Source organism: Dromaius novaehollandiae, chromosome 5 (assembly GCF_036370855.1).
Source record: "Dromaius novaehollandiae isolate bDroNov1 chromosome 5, bDroNov1.hap1, whole genome shotgun sequence".
NCBI classification, from domain to species: Eukaryota; Metazoa; Chordata; class Aves; order Casuariiformes; family Dromaiidae; genus Dromaius; species Dromaius novaehollandiae.
In genome coordinates, this window is record NC_088102.1 from 21,031,484 (window position 1) to 21,047,134 (window position 15,651).

Below are 15,651 nucleotides of genomic sequence, written 5' to 3' on the forward strand. Positions count from 1 at the left end.
GCGGCGGCGGCGGGGCGGGGCGGGGCGGGGCGGGGCGCCGGGCCGGGCCGCCGCCGACGTTGCCATGGCCACGGGAGCGCGGCGGGCGGCGGAGGGGCAGGCCGCGGGCGGCGGGGGGATTTTCCCCCGCGCGGCTCTCACCGCGGGCGGGGGCTCAGAAATGCCGCCCCCGGTCCCGTGGGGAGGCCTGCGGCCCTGAGCGCCAAGCCCGCGCCTCCGCAGCCTGGCTGGCCTGAGCCTGGGGCCTGGGGCCTGGAGATTGGAGCTGGGGCCTGGGACCTGGCACCCGGGACCTGGCCTGGCGGCCACCCCCGGCCTTCTAGATGCCCCTGCTACAGGCTTAAAAATCTGAAAAGCGCTTTTCCAAATGTGTTGCTGTGAGTCCTGTTACATGAACCGGGTAAAGCTGGATTGCAGGTGACCAGATGTCTTCTTAAGTGATAGGTTACGGTTTAGCAGAAGTTTTTCTTCATTAGTGGAAGGTGTAATGTTGAGGCTTTTTCCTTGTAATGTGACTTGGAAGCCAAAGGGTAAAGGAGTGATTTAAGTCAAATTACTCCTTGTTCAGAGGAGTGAATGGCAAGTAGGCTCTCCCAGAGAGTGAGCTTAGCCCAGTCTCAGTACGTTACACTGAAGAAATTCACTCACGGGGTCTTTCAAAATAAGCAGCACTTTAAAAATGTAAACTTCTGAAAAGTAGCATTTGATCATATCACTGATGACTATTAATGCTGATGAATTTGTTCTTAACCTTTTGAAGAAGTGATAGCTTTGCATTTACTTTTTGTCAGGTAGACTTTTTTTTTTTGCTTTAATGTGAAATCTCTGAACATTTTTGCAAGAAAATTCTTGGTGTATACATTTAGAGTGACATTTTTACTCAGCGATCAGCCAGGTTACTCTGTTCACCTACGTATCCAGACACCTCAGAAGAGGCTAAGTGTTGTCTGAGCCAGAGGGAGGAAGTTTCAGAAGAGCTGTTGTAATTCTGGTTAGTAACTACCTGCACTGTGCAGGGTTCAGCTCTCCAGGAAAGTGACCTCTCACATTAGTGGTGAAATTAGAGCTCTCTGAGTCCGTTGTAGAAAACTAGTGTATTTGTTACCCATGAAACTGAGCTAACACATGTTTAACCCTTCTGAGATGTAAGAAGTAGCTTCTAGGGAGTCGTCATTCAGTAATTAATCCAAAGAGAATCGTGAAGTTACTCTAATAAAAATCTCATATGCTGCGTTTGCTAAGAGGTTTTTCTGCTAGCCAGTAGGAAGTTGCTTCATTTAAATGCTCGCACTTCAACATGAGTTATTGAAGAGGTGTGGCAAAGGATTTTAATTGCAAAATGGACATTTTACATCTTGATAATTCCTCTTTACCATCTAGAAATGATTTCTGATTATAGACATATCCATGTTGGATGAAGCCTGTGGTTTATGTAACCCAGTACTTCGTGTGTAACAGTACTCTACCAGATACTTCAGAAAACTTGAATATTTTGTCGATAGCTGAAGTCTCTTCCTAACTCCTAGGTCTTGGTGGTCAGCCTATGACTTGCTTTCAAAGCTTTTTCAGTTCCTTTTATAATTTTTGATGCTCCTATTAATTATATAAATGTCTAGTACTCCTTGGAAATGACCTTCGTTCTTGGCCTCCACATTATATCAATCATTTCAACAGTCTAATATTGCTAGTTTTTATAAAGCGCCTATTACCATGGTATTTCAACTCCTATGAACCACAATGTCATAAATAACTTATCTTTTTTGCCAAAGCCAAGCCCTTTGATAGCATATTGTCTTTTTCTCTTATGTTTCTTTTGGACGGGAGGTCAGTGATATCAGAGAGAGTGTCTCTTCTGTTGACTCCTCCATGCAGAACGTATAAATCCAGAAAGCCCCAAATCCAACAGTTCTCATTTTCTCTTCTGTAAAGCAGATTCTTGACTGCATGTGAAACTGCAAATTTGGGGAGAAGGTCCCAGGAAATTAATTACCTTAGTTCTTGTGTTTAAATGTCTGTTTTAAACTTTTTTGAAATAATCCAAATGTTTAAACCATTAGATTGTGGAGCTAGAAATTGTCTAAATATAGTTTCCATTTCAGATACCTGAAGATACTACAGAGAATGTAAGTGCATGAGATTCACACCTCCATGGTATCCCAAGAAATAATTACAGCTTTCTGTATTGGCTACAGCAAGATCATTCTATAGAAAATACTCTTCTGTTTATGAGCTGTTCATAGTAATAATTTTATACTTTTTTAATACTTTTTTTGTTTCATTGTCCCAATTCTGAATTTCAGATTCCCGAATTCTTGGTATACTGTACCTAATGTGTAATAAGTGGGCTGTTTTGTCTGACCAAAATGATCTTTTTCTTCATAATTTCCTTCCTATTGTTCCTATACTTTTTTTCACCGTTCGGATTATTAGAACACTTAAACCTAAGTGAGCATTTTGAGAAACACAGCAACTATTCTCCTGGTTACTAGGCAACACTGAAAGAATGTAGCTATTTCTACTAGTTTCCTCACAATCAGCAGTCACAGTATCCTAGAAATGTCCCAGGTCTGAGATTTCTGAGCTCAAATGACAACATATATCAAAGCTTAATGTATTTCTGAATGGTCTGATTCACATTCCTTGGCCTTTGGCTCCCCTTAACTTCTAAGAGTTTGTGTGTATGTGTAGATATATATGTGTGTATATATATGTTTTAAGTGTAATTAAAAAGTAACACAGATATATAGCAATGCACAAACACATCAAGTCATATTACAGGTACTAAATAAAAAGAAGGCTTAACAGAAATCGAATCAGTCCTAGTCTTTGATCCATCCATATAAGTAAATAAATAAATCACTGCAGGGAGTTTACTATTGTCAAGGAAGCAATAACATGCCAAAACCTGTAAAATTTGTTCTTTCCAATTTGAAAAAAAGAAACACAACAATGAATGCTGTTGGCTGTTTTCTTCAGCAGGGTATTTTTCCCTTTTCTTCAGGATGCATTACAACAGAAGATCGTTTTGAAATGTATCAACACTGGGTGGGAACGAAACCAGCGGGAATATTTTTTGAGAGTCTCATTTGCAAGTATAGATGGACATCTGTCTTCTTCCTGCTGCCCCTCCATCCACTCTTTAGGTGTCACGCCCTCTCCCTACCTGACATGAAGTTAGACAGTTATCGACCACTTGAATACTCCCTCTGCCCTGTGTATCATCCAAGTTGGATCCCTGCTCCTATGGAAAGCTATAATTACTAGTATTCAGCAACAAAACATCATTCTTAAGACCAAGGTTCTAGTTTATTTTTGTGGAAGAAACAAAGTCATCAGAGAAAAAGACTTCAAAAAATGGAACACTCCATTTGATGCCTACCTTCTCATACTGTTTTACAATGCACATCAGACAGAACCTCAAGAAGTTACCTTTTCACTTAAGTTAGAGACCTATTTATAATGCCAGAACTCTGTGTTTCTGGGGTTTGGCTTTCTTGGAAAAAAATAGTTTGCATGTGCACTGAAGAAGAAAAACCTGCAGTTTTTTGGAGAGTCATGGCTTATTTCAAGCAATTCTCTTTCTTTTCCCCACACCTTTCAATCAAATTAAGCCTACATATGCAGGCAGAAAACATTTCAATAACCAGATCTGCATGTCATATTCATATAGTACCAAAGGATAGCCCTAAATTCACCACATTGTGCACTTTATGATGGAAATTAATCTCCTGGGTTTATCTGAGCTTTCATTCAGATCACTGATCTCTTGAGCTTGGCTTCAGTGCCCTTTCTCAGTGCGGGTTTGTCACCCCTTTGTGCTTGCAGGTGTCAGCGTACCAAAACCTTCACTGCTGCTTCTCATCAGGCTGCTGCTAACTTGCAGCAATCCCCAGCTGGCACATTCAGACCGTTAACCTCACAATCCATTCTGCTATGACTATTGAGAAAGAAAAATGTTTCCCTGAAACATCCGAGGAGGTAATACTTTCTAAATGCATTTAAACGAGCTGCCTGAGCAGGTTTTTTTGGTACTTACTTATGAAATTCCTGTGTTGGGCAATTGGAGTAGCTTTCACACAGTTGGTGTGAGGGAGAAAAGAAGAGAGAAGACTGAAGTAACTGTTGAAATAGGAGGGTTTCTAAAGCATGTTTTGCAGAAGGGGTGGCAGGTTCTTTTCTGCCTCATGCTTGGTATGGTGCTGCGTGTTCTTTGGGTCATTTGGTCCTTAGAGTTATCTAACATCATGTGCAGTCTTGAAACAGCATTGCAGTTTTCAAAATGCTATGAAAGTTGCGTGTTCTTATGGGACTGAAGACTCTTTCCCTTTCTTCGTGGTAGCACATTCAGTTATTTTGTTATTGTTTGTATGGCAGCAGTGATCAGAGATTTTTATAAAGGCTAGGGCTCCACTGGAAAAAATGAGGCAGAAACAATTATGAGGAGATGTTCCATGCCTTAAAAACTATGTGGTCTAACTTAATATGCTGTAATTTAGAGTGCAGTAAGGGAGCTAACTTCAAGTAGAAGGAAATGTGATAAAGAAGATTAGGGTAATTATAGTAATATATAATGACATAAGGTTTCTATGAACACAGTATTAAACTACCGTACTATTTTTCAACTTTGAAGAAAAAGTCTCCTCTGCAATATGAATAAATACTAACAAAACCCTTTCAGGAAGCTGTTGTGCAGATGTACTCTCTCTCTGTATTCTTTTTCTTCAGTTCTGTATGGAGTCTTACAATGCCTCTATCCTTGTGGCATAAGAGTGCCTATTTTTGAATGTGGCAAAGGAAAAAATAACTATAAATTGTACAAGATATTGTTTTCTGCTGTAATGTAAAATCTAGTAGCTGGGGTGACTCAAGATCTGCTTATTCTTATCCGCTGTCATTTTCTGTTTGTCTCCTGTTCCCATGAAAGTTTACAGATGGGAGGCTTGTACATGAAAAAACGTCCTTTATTAGTGCTAACTACTGAGAGCTGCTCTGTTCTCATTACTTTACTTGAACTATTAGGTATTAAAAGAATGCAGACTGCAATTATTAATAGAGTAATTGGGATTTTAAAGGGAAAAAGCTATGTAAATGGCAAATCTTAGTTGTCTAGACCATAAAGAATGTTTTATTCTCTAAGACACACACCTATTGTGTCACATGGAAATGCTTGCTCATAATAATTACTTAGTAAAAGGAAAAACACCTATTTTTAATATTTCACTCAATAACAGAAAATTAGGAGTCAGCTTAGTCAACATATAAATGACACAACTCCACTAAACTCAGTGAACATATCCTGCTTAGGTCAAAATGGATCGTCTGTGTCTACCCAGCCTGTGGTAGGCAAACAGAAGAATGTCAATGTGGCATTTCCTGGGGCCCATCCACCTTCCTTACATGGGCCCTCTGTGGACAGCCAGCTCATGTTTGCCTAGCAGTGCATTAATCCATGCCCGTGCTTGAACAAATGGGATCCTGTGTGCTCAGGAGAATCTCCTCTAGCTTCACCAAGGTCAAGAGGAGGAGTTCTCAAGGGCAGCTTTAGAATTGCCTGTAAAAGACAATAAAAATATACTCTAATTTGCCACAGCACTTTGATACATTTTCAGTATCTGCATGGCTCTGTGCATGAATGTGAAATACAATTTTAATAGAAATAGGCTGAAATTCCTGACTGGAATATATATATATATATATATACATACACACACACACACACACACACACACATATACATATACATATATATATATATATATATATACACACACACAGACACATATAATTTAGGTTTAAAAAGGTACTACATTGTATGCATGCTTTCCATACAGGAAGATAAAGAAAACAGACTGAGAAGATCTCATGCAGGCCTTGCTTCATAAAGAATAGCAATTTCTGTCACTTTAACCACTTGTAAAAATGTGTGAAAGAAAGCAATGGGCAAGAAAATGGCAGGAAGCGAAATGGAGAGTATAAAGTTTAACTCTTGCAGTGAAATTCTTTGGGAGTAATATGTTCTTCAGAATCATTTCATTAATAGTAAAAAAAAAGTCATAGAAAGAACTGCAATAAGAACTTCTGTTACACAGTGTAGGACTTTCCTTCAGTTAAAAGTTGTATTCCAAGGAAAACACATGCTACTTACTAAATTTGTGTGTTGATACTGACTTCAGAAGACCTAAGGAATATTCAAGTTCAGTGGATTTAGACAGAACCTCAGTTTTACTGTTTTTAAATTTGGTATGCAGACACTTTCTTTATATTGTTATTGTTATTCTTTTGCCATAAAAAGTTGTGTGCATCACAAAAGAAAGGAAGTTTAGCTTGATGAATTGTTCACAGACCCAAGAGTCAAGATGCTTTGGGACTGTTCATTGCTTCGTCTGTGACTTATGTGATCTTGTGTATGCTGATTTGGGTGCCTTAATGTGATTCATGGTTAGTAGTAAAAATGGAGACACTTAGAGTTAGTGTCTCACTTGTCTGCATATTTGGGAAGGGTCTTTTTGTACTGTGTTCCTTATCAATAGAAATGGAATAGGCATCTATCCTTTGAATAATAAATACCCAAACTGCAGATTGCATGACATGGATAAGTGCTAAGGACAGAATATTTCTCATTAAGGTAATGTCACTGAAACCAGTAGGAAAAGGCTGTTTTTTAATATTAAACATCAGTATCTGTGGCTGTTAAAGGGTAATGTAATGAAGTATAGCAATTCCACACAAGACTAGAAAGGGTTAAATTTACTGTCAGTAAGTGGATCGGTTATGGCATGTAGAAATAAGAAAAATAGAACTAGGATAAAAAGAAGTCTTTTGTCCCATCACAGTTTCTTTAATGACAGGCAATGACATCACATAAATCTTTTCCATAAACTACTCAAACTCTGTCTTAGAAGTAGTATGTTTTTATTCTTGCAGCCCTATTTAAATGTTTGCTCAGGAATTTAATTCCTCAAATGGCTAGAAGTCTTTAAATTCATGATCAGTGTATACTCAGTTGATGTTGTGCCAATGCTAGACCCTATTCTGAATAAGTCTTCATGCTCTTCTATCCAAGTCTTACAGGCTTCCCATTCTCCTAACCCAAGTAGTTTTTCTCTTCATCTGTTCTAGTAAGATCTCTCCTAGAAATCTTTACCTGATTGAAATAAACTTTCTCCCCCATGCTATTCTTTTTTCCTTCTTTCAGCTTTCTCAGGCTCTGGAAGAATTTCTGGAGAAGCTTCATGTTGCCTTAGGCCTTTCTGTCTGAGCCATGACAACTGATGTCCTTATCTTCGTCTATAAAGAGCTGAGACACTTGGCAACCATAAAGCAACATGCTCTTCAGTAAGTACCAAGAAAACTACATTTATACCACGAGTTATGGGGAAGGAATTGTTACCCACTTTGCTGAAGCTGAAGCCGTAGCAATTTGAATCTCAGTGTGGTCATATCTCTTAAATCTAGGGATTGAGGAGATAGTAATTTTAGACATGTAAGTTATTTAATTTATTAAAGCTTAATGCAAGCCTAAAATTACTTCAGTTGTTCTTGGATTTCACAATGTTAACAACTTTTAGAGAGAAGAAACTATCTGTGGAAGGAAGACGACATATAAAACAAAGCACTTATGTAGAAAACAAAGTGGAGGTGAGGACAAGACTCCCTTTTAGACAGTCTTCAGATCTGCAGATGTGGAGATATATTTTCTTTGTTACTGTGGAACTGACTGAAGAAAAATTGGTTATTTTAGTATAGTTCAGACAATAGCACAAATCTTTCATTTACAAAACAGAAAAGGGGGTGGGAGTAGCTCAGCCATGTCAGGCCTACTGCTTTATCTTTGTCTGCAAGAAAAAATGATTGCAATTTCATTTGCTGAAAATAGAGCTAGACTGCATTCATTTTTTTGGCCACTGATAATCTTTTCATTTGAAGATTTCAGTGATTACTTTTAGATTTTTGCAGATTCTGAGGATTACATTATTTGTAAGGAGCTCATGCTGTGTTGTGGCTGCTGCAGTGTCACTGATCTGAAAATCTGATTCTCCAAAATAATGAAACATATAGCTGTATAGGTTTACTTTGAGCTGGAAAACAGAGAGTCAGTTCCCATGGCAGCCTCTCCAGCTCTAAAGATGCAATGGTCTGTCAGACTGTTGTGTATCCAATGTTTGCAACAGCTGGATTTCCTCCTCCTACTATGTGTGAATCAGAAAAGAATGCTAACAAAAGGAAGTTGACTGCCTTGTATTACTAACCCCTAATTAATGAATAACGAATGTGATGGTTGAGGATAAAATAGGCCAAAAATAGATCCTTAGTTTAGTGACATGATTTGTAAAGCCAAAACTTAAATATTATCCATTTTGGAAAGTTTCATGACAAACAGCCATAATCTAAGAGAATTATCATGCACAAAACACTGTATCTCAAAAGCTGTTGTTTTGTAAACATATATTTGTAAAAACAAAAGAAAAAGTTTTGTTTAAATATCTATCCAAAATCTGAGTAAAATAGAACAAAACCGAGTCCTAGCTGCCATGAAGATATCATACCTCTGAAGCAGCGAAAACATGCTCAAGAGTCAAACAGCAAATGTCACCTCATTTGTTTCAGTGTGACACAGCTTAAGTGAGTACTGATACCAGTGCTTCAGTGAGAGTGTCCGATGAGAACTGAGGAAAAAATAGCATTCCAGCTTTTCTGTAGTTTGCCTTGAATATGTGTCTTTACCACGTTATGAGAGAAACAAAACGCTTTACTGTGTGAAAAAGCATAGAAAATAATGAAAAAAGTTTTCTTTGTAATTAAATAAGGTTACAATTGATCCTTAATGAACATGTCTGTACTTCATCCAGGTTTGGCCACTGCTTTTCAAGAAAGATGGAATAAAGATTGAAAAGACAAAAAGAATTATGGTAATGGGAAAAATGAAGTTGACATACAAGGATAAATTGGCAGGTACAGATTTGTGTGATTAGACAAAATGAAAAATTGAAGAGCCTTTATGATTTGTTCTTTTTGGACTGTCACAAAATCAAGAATGAGATATTAGTTGTAATTAAAGGATGATGTTATATTGCCACAAAGTAATAGGAAATACTGTTTTATAATTCAAATAGCCAGCTTATAGAATCCATTGATCTTTGTGGTAACTGGGAGGAAGGGTGGTTTTATGCACAGCAAATTTTGTATGGAATGAACTTCTAGAATACGAGGTATATTTTTACAAAACAAAATGACAGTAACAGATATATACGTCTTGATTCTTACATTATTTTTTTAGCAAAAATATTGTTCAGTATACCATTTTGGGATCTTACATCATAAAATTATCCTTTTTTGTGACTAAATGGTTGGGCTTTGGAGAATCTCATTTTCATCTTTCACTCTATTCAAGATTCTCATGAAATTAGATGAGATGCTAGATCACCAATTACCTCATTTGTAAATGGCCATAATATTTATTCTAAAAGGTTTCCATGATTCACTTTTCCTAGTAGAGTGTTTTCAGATACTCAGCTGGAAGATGCTAAAGAAAATAAAATTAGCTGTATTATGTTTCTCCTTGAAATATAAAGTACAGGCATTGGCAAAGGCAATTTATTGATCTATCTAGCACAGACCTGTACTGGCAAACTTCCACTCCTGTTTATATATTTAGAGGCACCTAATGTTCGTAGAGTCAAATTTCTGTCAACATTTATATAACAATAGCTGCTCGAAGTTCTAACTTGGCATTCAGAAAACTTGCACCGTAAATGCGCACTTATGCAATACCTCTGAACTCCATTTTTACCACTCTGTGTGTAGATGACAACAGACCTTCTCTCCTTCCATCTGCTTTCTTTACTCAAAATGCTTGCCAGCATAGTTGTGTGTTAAATTCTTTCTTCTTTAATTGCATTAGCGTGATTACAGTCCTGATGGATTTGGTGTTGTTTTTTTGAAATGAAATCCACAAGATATTTAGGAGCCTAACTGCCATTGACTCAATTGAAGCTCATTGCCTAAATACCTTTGGTAACCTGGGCTATAGTCCTTTATAACTATGGATCAGGACTAATTGTTTTGGATTCCTGAGGTTTTGGATGGTCAACTGGAGATGATTTAAAGGGGCATCTTTTTCTTAGAATGAATAAACAGCACTGTCTAAAAACTATTTTTCTCAAGGTGTCTTCAGCTGGGCTTGGAAAATAACTTGTCACTTTTGAAAGTTTTGGTTCACAGCTGCTATAAAAACACAAGCACCACTTCCCAATACTCCTTAGTGCTCCAAACAAGTGTTCTAAATGAAGGGGAGGTGCTTTCCTTAATGTGCAGCCTTGTGAAACTATTTCTTTGTAACAAAAAAAAGAGGTAGAGTGTTTATGAGCTGTACATGCATTTTGTAGTACTAGTAATTTTGATCTGACTGTTTAACAAGTGCGTTATGTCTCTGGGAACTAGAGATTAGCTGCATCCCATTAATTTGTGTAGTAAAGAAACAGTTTAAAACTACTATGCAGGATCTTTATAGACAAATATAATGTGAAAATGTAAATAATAATAGCAGTTTATATTGTGCCTTTCAAAAAAAAAGAGCCTAAGACTTCTATATATTACATACAGAAATAACTGTACCCATTTCAGAGATATAAGGATACATTCCTGAATTACTCCATAAAAAGCTCAAAGAATGTGTGCATTCAAAATGTGAATGTGTAAAGGAGGCTGCTTGTGGAGAACTTGCTACCATGAGCTTAGCAAGTTTATGCAGATTACATTTCTCCATTCTTCAGCATAAAGACATGGTATGTTAGTACAATATCCTCACACAATCCTCAGTACAATGTCCAAAAACTCACATCACCTCTTCATTGCCTTTATATTTCCAGACTACAGGTAGTACAGAAGCTTGCTATAATTATATATTGTGGCATATTTCTTGTCATAGGTAGCAGAATGAAATGCATGTCACCTGTTAGTTTGCAAGCTGTAGCAGATCAGCTAACTGTGAGAAGCCACAGCCTGGCGGTTGACTGACAGTGAGCTTCTCACTTTACTGAGAGTATGCCATGTGTGAATAACACGGCAGTCTCTTTCCATGTTATATCTAAATTGTTGTAATTCCACTATTATCTTCTCCCACCAAATACTCTGAAACAGTTAATGAAATGGAGAATATGGTCACCAAGGTACTTGTTGTAGATGGTGACATTATATACTAGAATGAATCTAGTCTATTCATTGCTTTTTCTACCAAGTCCACTAGACTCCACTCATGAGTTTGTATTTATATTTTTTATTCATTACTATATATATATGAGTATGTATGATTTGTGTAGAAACTCAGATGGAGATGCACCTGCTGTTGGGCAATGCATCTTCAGAAATGCAGGAATATTTTTTCTTCCTTGCTAATATATTGAAACATTTTGTCATGAGCTAAGTTTTCTGGCTTATTGTTATAGTGTCTGGCACACTGGTCATTTAATTAATATTAATAATTTCTAATTTACACTCAGAACATTGCCCCCACTGTTTCCTGCAACAAAATAATAATTTATTGATTTGATTTTGCTTGAAACATCATCCTATTTCAAAGTCATTTTCCCTTGAGAGATCCAGCACTGAAGGTGCCAGTGGCATGCAAGTATAGAGACCTAGGCAATTCAGAAGGTTAGCCTTTCAAACAATGGCTAAGCTACTGAGTGTGAAAGTTTGGCTTCTGACTGGCTGGAAAAATGCATGTCCTGGGCTACAAAGGTGAGGGAAGGTAGGGGAAAGCGCATGGAGTGAAACTGAGTAGGAAGCCTCATTTCATTCCTTACACCACAGCTCCATACCAAATACCCTTGCTTTCATATTTTGGGAAGAGCTACTTACTATGCATGGGCCATGTGAGAAATTTGTTCCCTAATTTATAAAGTAGTAAAGCTCTTCTGAGTACTATAAAAGTGATGATGATTAATGCAAGAGTTGTAGTCAGCCCTTCAAATGCTCAGTATAGCTTCTTTCTTCCCCTGCTATTCAGAGTAGAAAAGAAATAAGCATGACTGAAAGCTACAGGAGGACTGGTCAAAGTGAATGGTGTCTGCACAGACTGTTTCTCCCTACTTTAACTCTTCTATAGTTGCATTAATCCTTAGGTTTAATAGGCTGCTTAGGCCATATACTATGTGGAAAAGCACTGAAAGGAACAGCTGCAGTTAGTGGCATCCTTGATTCTAAGAAATGATGACAGTTTTTAGTAAAATGGGTGGTGAGACAGTGCTTCTGAGACCAGCATTATCCCCTTCAGTGTATATGGTCCCTGCCCCAGTGGCCGATACAATTGCTTCATGTCCTCTGGAAGCAAGGTCAGGGAGAATACAGGATATGCATTCTTGCATATAGCTGGATTAGTTCTACTAGTGCTGTAGAATAGGTAGGACACAGTCAGGCTAAACAGCAATAAGGAAAATAATCTGAAGTCTTGCCCAGGATCCCTGCATAGTTCTAAGTGTAAAGTTCAGTAAATGTATTCCTTACATTTGAAGGCATTAAAACAACAAGCATTAGAGCAACAAGAGTATACATCAAACCACAATATTTGGTTCTACTTTCCTTGATCTACTCAAGTGGTGCAGTTTTATACTACTCCTTGAGTAACTACGGTATGTGCAGCTGTGATTTGATATACTTCTGTAGTGCATTGAACACTTCAACTCACTTATCCCTGATTCTGCCTTCAAGCTAAGGAGTCTGTGTCCACTCCACTTATCCTTACCCTTTCCATGTCAACTCCACTTATCCTTACCCTTTCCATGTCAAGGCCATCTATGCTCCAATCCCTCATTCATATCATAGGCATTTGGTTTCTCCCATTCTCTTTTTACCTCAGTCAATATCTTGGGTGCCCATAATTCTGTCAGTATGTTCCTCATATCCACTGCCTTCGTCCACTCTCTCTCATTTTCCCTGTCCAGATACTTTGTGTGCTACTCTTCCCCTATGCCTGCTGCTTTATTATTTTACAAAGTCTAGATATCATATACAGCATTGTCTGGGCAGACCAAACTCTCATAAGAGACATGAGACATGAGCACGTGAGACCAGGAAGCTTATGCCCCAAGGCTCAAACCCATGGTTTCTTGCATCACATATTTCTCTCATACAATCAGCCTCTCACAAGCTCCCACTGTAACTGCTTAGACCCTCTGGCCTCAATGAGATTTGTAAACATACTTGTATACATAAACTAATATAATTTGTAATAATTTGTAATGTCTCTGCAGCTAAATCTTTTAGGATAACAGTATTTTAAACTCACTGACGATAACAGGCAGACCTAGACAGCGTGACATTTCCTCCGAACAGAGAGCCATGAGGAGAGAAAACTCTCCAGGCAGCGCCCGAAGCCTCGCTGCTCTGCCGCGGGCTCCAGCGCCAGGCTCTCGGGGAGCTTCCGACTGTCCAGGGTCCTGAAGGCCTCCAGCTGCCTGGGCTGCCTCCTGCGTGTGCCCCTCCTTTCCTGCCTCTCATAGTGGTGTGAATGTCAAAGAAACATAGGTATCTCTGGAAGCCAACCCCAAATTTCCTGTTTAATAAAGAGGACAGTTATCAGTCTGCTCAGGTATAGCATCATATATCTATCTTATAAGAAATCGTAAGAAAATGACACGAGAGAGAACAGCACTGCTATAAAATGAATTTGGTGGCTTGTTTTTATTAAATAGGCTTGCTATTTTTGTCAGACATCAGCCTTTGATCTTATGAGGATTCTTCAGAGACATCATGGAAAAATTAAGGGCCAGATTGTAATTCTCCTATGACTATGATTCAGGAGTAATTGTACTGAAGTCAAATTAAACTAATGTGAAACAGATGTAAGTGGGTTTGGGCACAGACTCAATACTATGCAGCTTGAGTTAATACTGCCCTTTGACAGGGCAGATCTTTTACTGAAAAAATGCTATTACTAATATATTTATACTAATAATGTGCATATACATTATTTTTTCAGACAGATTTAAAAATGTGAGGTATCTACTCCACTGGAGTCCCTGCTGGCCATACAAAGGGAGTGGATTGATATAACGAGGGTCTAAAAGCTTGAGTCTGGCTAAGGAAGAATGGTTACCAGGATAACTGAGAATGAAGAAGGTGATTACAGACTATGAACCAGGTATCCCTTCTCCAGTTTTGGCATTTAGGGGAGGGTTGCTTATAGTGGAGCTGGGAATATGAATAATATGTTAGGACATGAAAGACAGGATCTACAGTGTATTCTGTGTAGTGTTACTGGGCAAAGAACCTGCAGACAGGCTGTTGTAACTCAGACAGGTCAGATTTGAGAAGATACTGCCCTGGAAATGGCAATTACTGAGGTGTTGTATTCTCACTGATTTTCATTGTTCAACTCTTTCTGGCAATAAGAATTATATTTACTGTTCTCTGGATTCATCCCTGAATGAGTGAAGACCCAGTTTTGCACACTAAGACTTAACAATTGCTAAGGAACTTCATACTGTAGAAGTACTTATATACATACTTAATATACATATACATACTTAATAAAAACGGTAGGTTGTTTTTTTCTTGCACAGTACATAGTAGTCCTGATTCTTAGTTGACATCTTGATTCCTAGTTACACTATGGTTTCTGAAAATCATCCAGGCAAAGTTAAAAGTTTTTCAGGTTAGCCTAGACAGAAGGCTTAAAAAGGTCTTCCTAGACAGAAGGCTTCCTAGAGAATAAAGAATAATAAAAGGATTCTGCGCTGGATCCTGTCCAAATTCATCGTACTGAAGGATGGGTCAATAGAGTATAAAGAACAGAATGCACTTCACTTGGGTTCCTCTGGCTGTCCTTGTCTGGGTGTAAATAAGAGCAGTCCTGTGGCAATAAACAGAACAAAGAATAATCTTCAAAATCAGTACTATCCGTTTTCAGACAACCCTATATTCAGCCATATACTGAATGGTTATATTCATGAATATTGCAAAATGATGACAAAGACTGTCACAGGTGTCTATCTAACCAAGTCTCATCTCTTCGGTGCATCCAAGAAAAAGAACATACAAGTTTCAGGTGATTTCTGTGTACTGTTGATGCATTTTTCCATTCCTGCTCACTGGATTTAAGTAGGTATAAGCTCTATTTATTCATCTGTTTTACTGCGGCTTTCTTTGAGTTGTATCAGAACAGCTTCTAAATCACTTATGCCATATTACTAATGAATAGTAAAAGGGCACTTAGCAATTTATTCTTCTGTCAGTGAAATTGCTTGTAAATAGAAAACCTCTTGTCTATTGTGTTGTGATGGTCACAGGCCCAGCTCTGTAAGGCATTGATTCTCAACTAACACCAACTCTGAGGACACTCAGTTTGAACAATGAGCCATAAATGAAAAAAAAGAATTTAGGTAAATCAGTTTGATAAATTACCAATATGAAGACAAGTCCTGAAAATTCTCACGCAAATTGTAAAGTAGATTGATCATGCTGTATTTATGTTTTTTCTTGGTGGTCTCCCATTTAAATATTAAACGTTACTGAATCCACTTAGCTTATAAAAGTTGACAGAATAACAGCTTGAACACTGTAGCTTAAAGGCACCAGTTCTCCCTATCATGAGAATTCCACATCACCGAGGGGTGAAAGGCCTTTTATTTGCATAAGATAATAGTTACGTTT

The 15,651-nt window shown here is 38.0% G+C and overlaps 1 long non-coding RNA gene across 1 annotated transcript; it reads left to right on the forward strand.

Annotated features, from left to right (window-relative positions):
• Positions 1-7,216: 7,216 nt before the first annotated feature.
• On the forward strand, positions 7,217-14,554 carry LOC135328644 (uncharacterized). The gene is made up of 3 exons (XR_010389603.1): positions 7,217-7,335; positions 8,850-8,952; positions 13,979-14,554. It is a non-coding gene; the product is annotated as an uncharacterized LOC135328644 (long non-coding RNA).
• Positions 14,555-15,651: the final 1,097 nt, after the last annotated feature.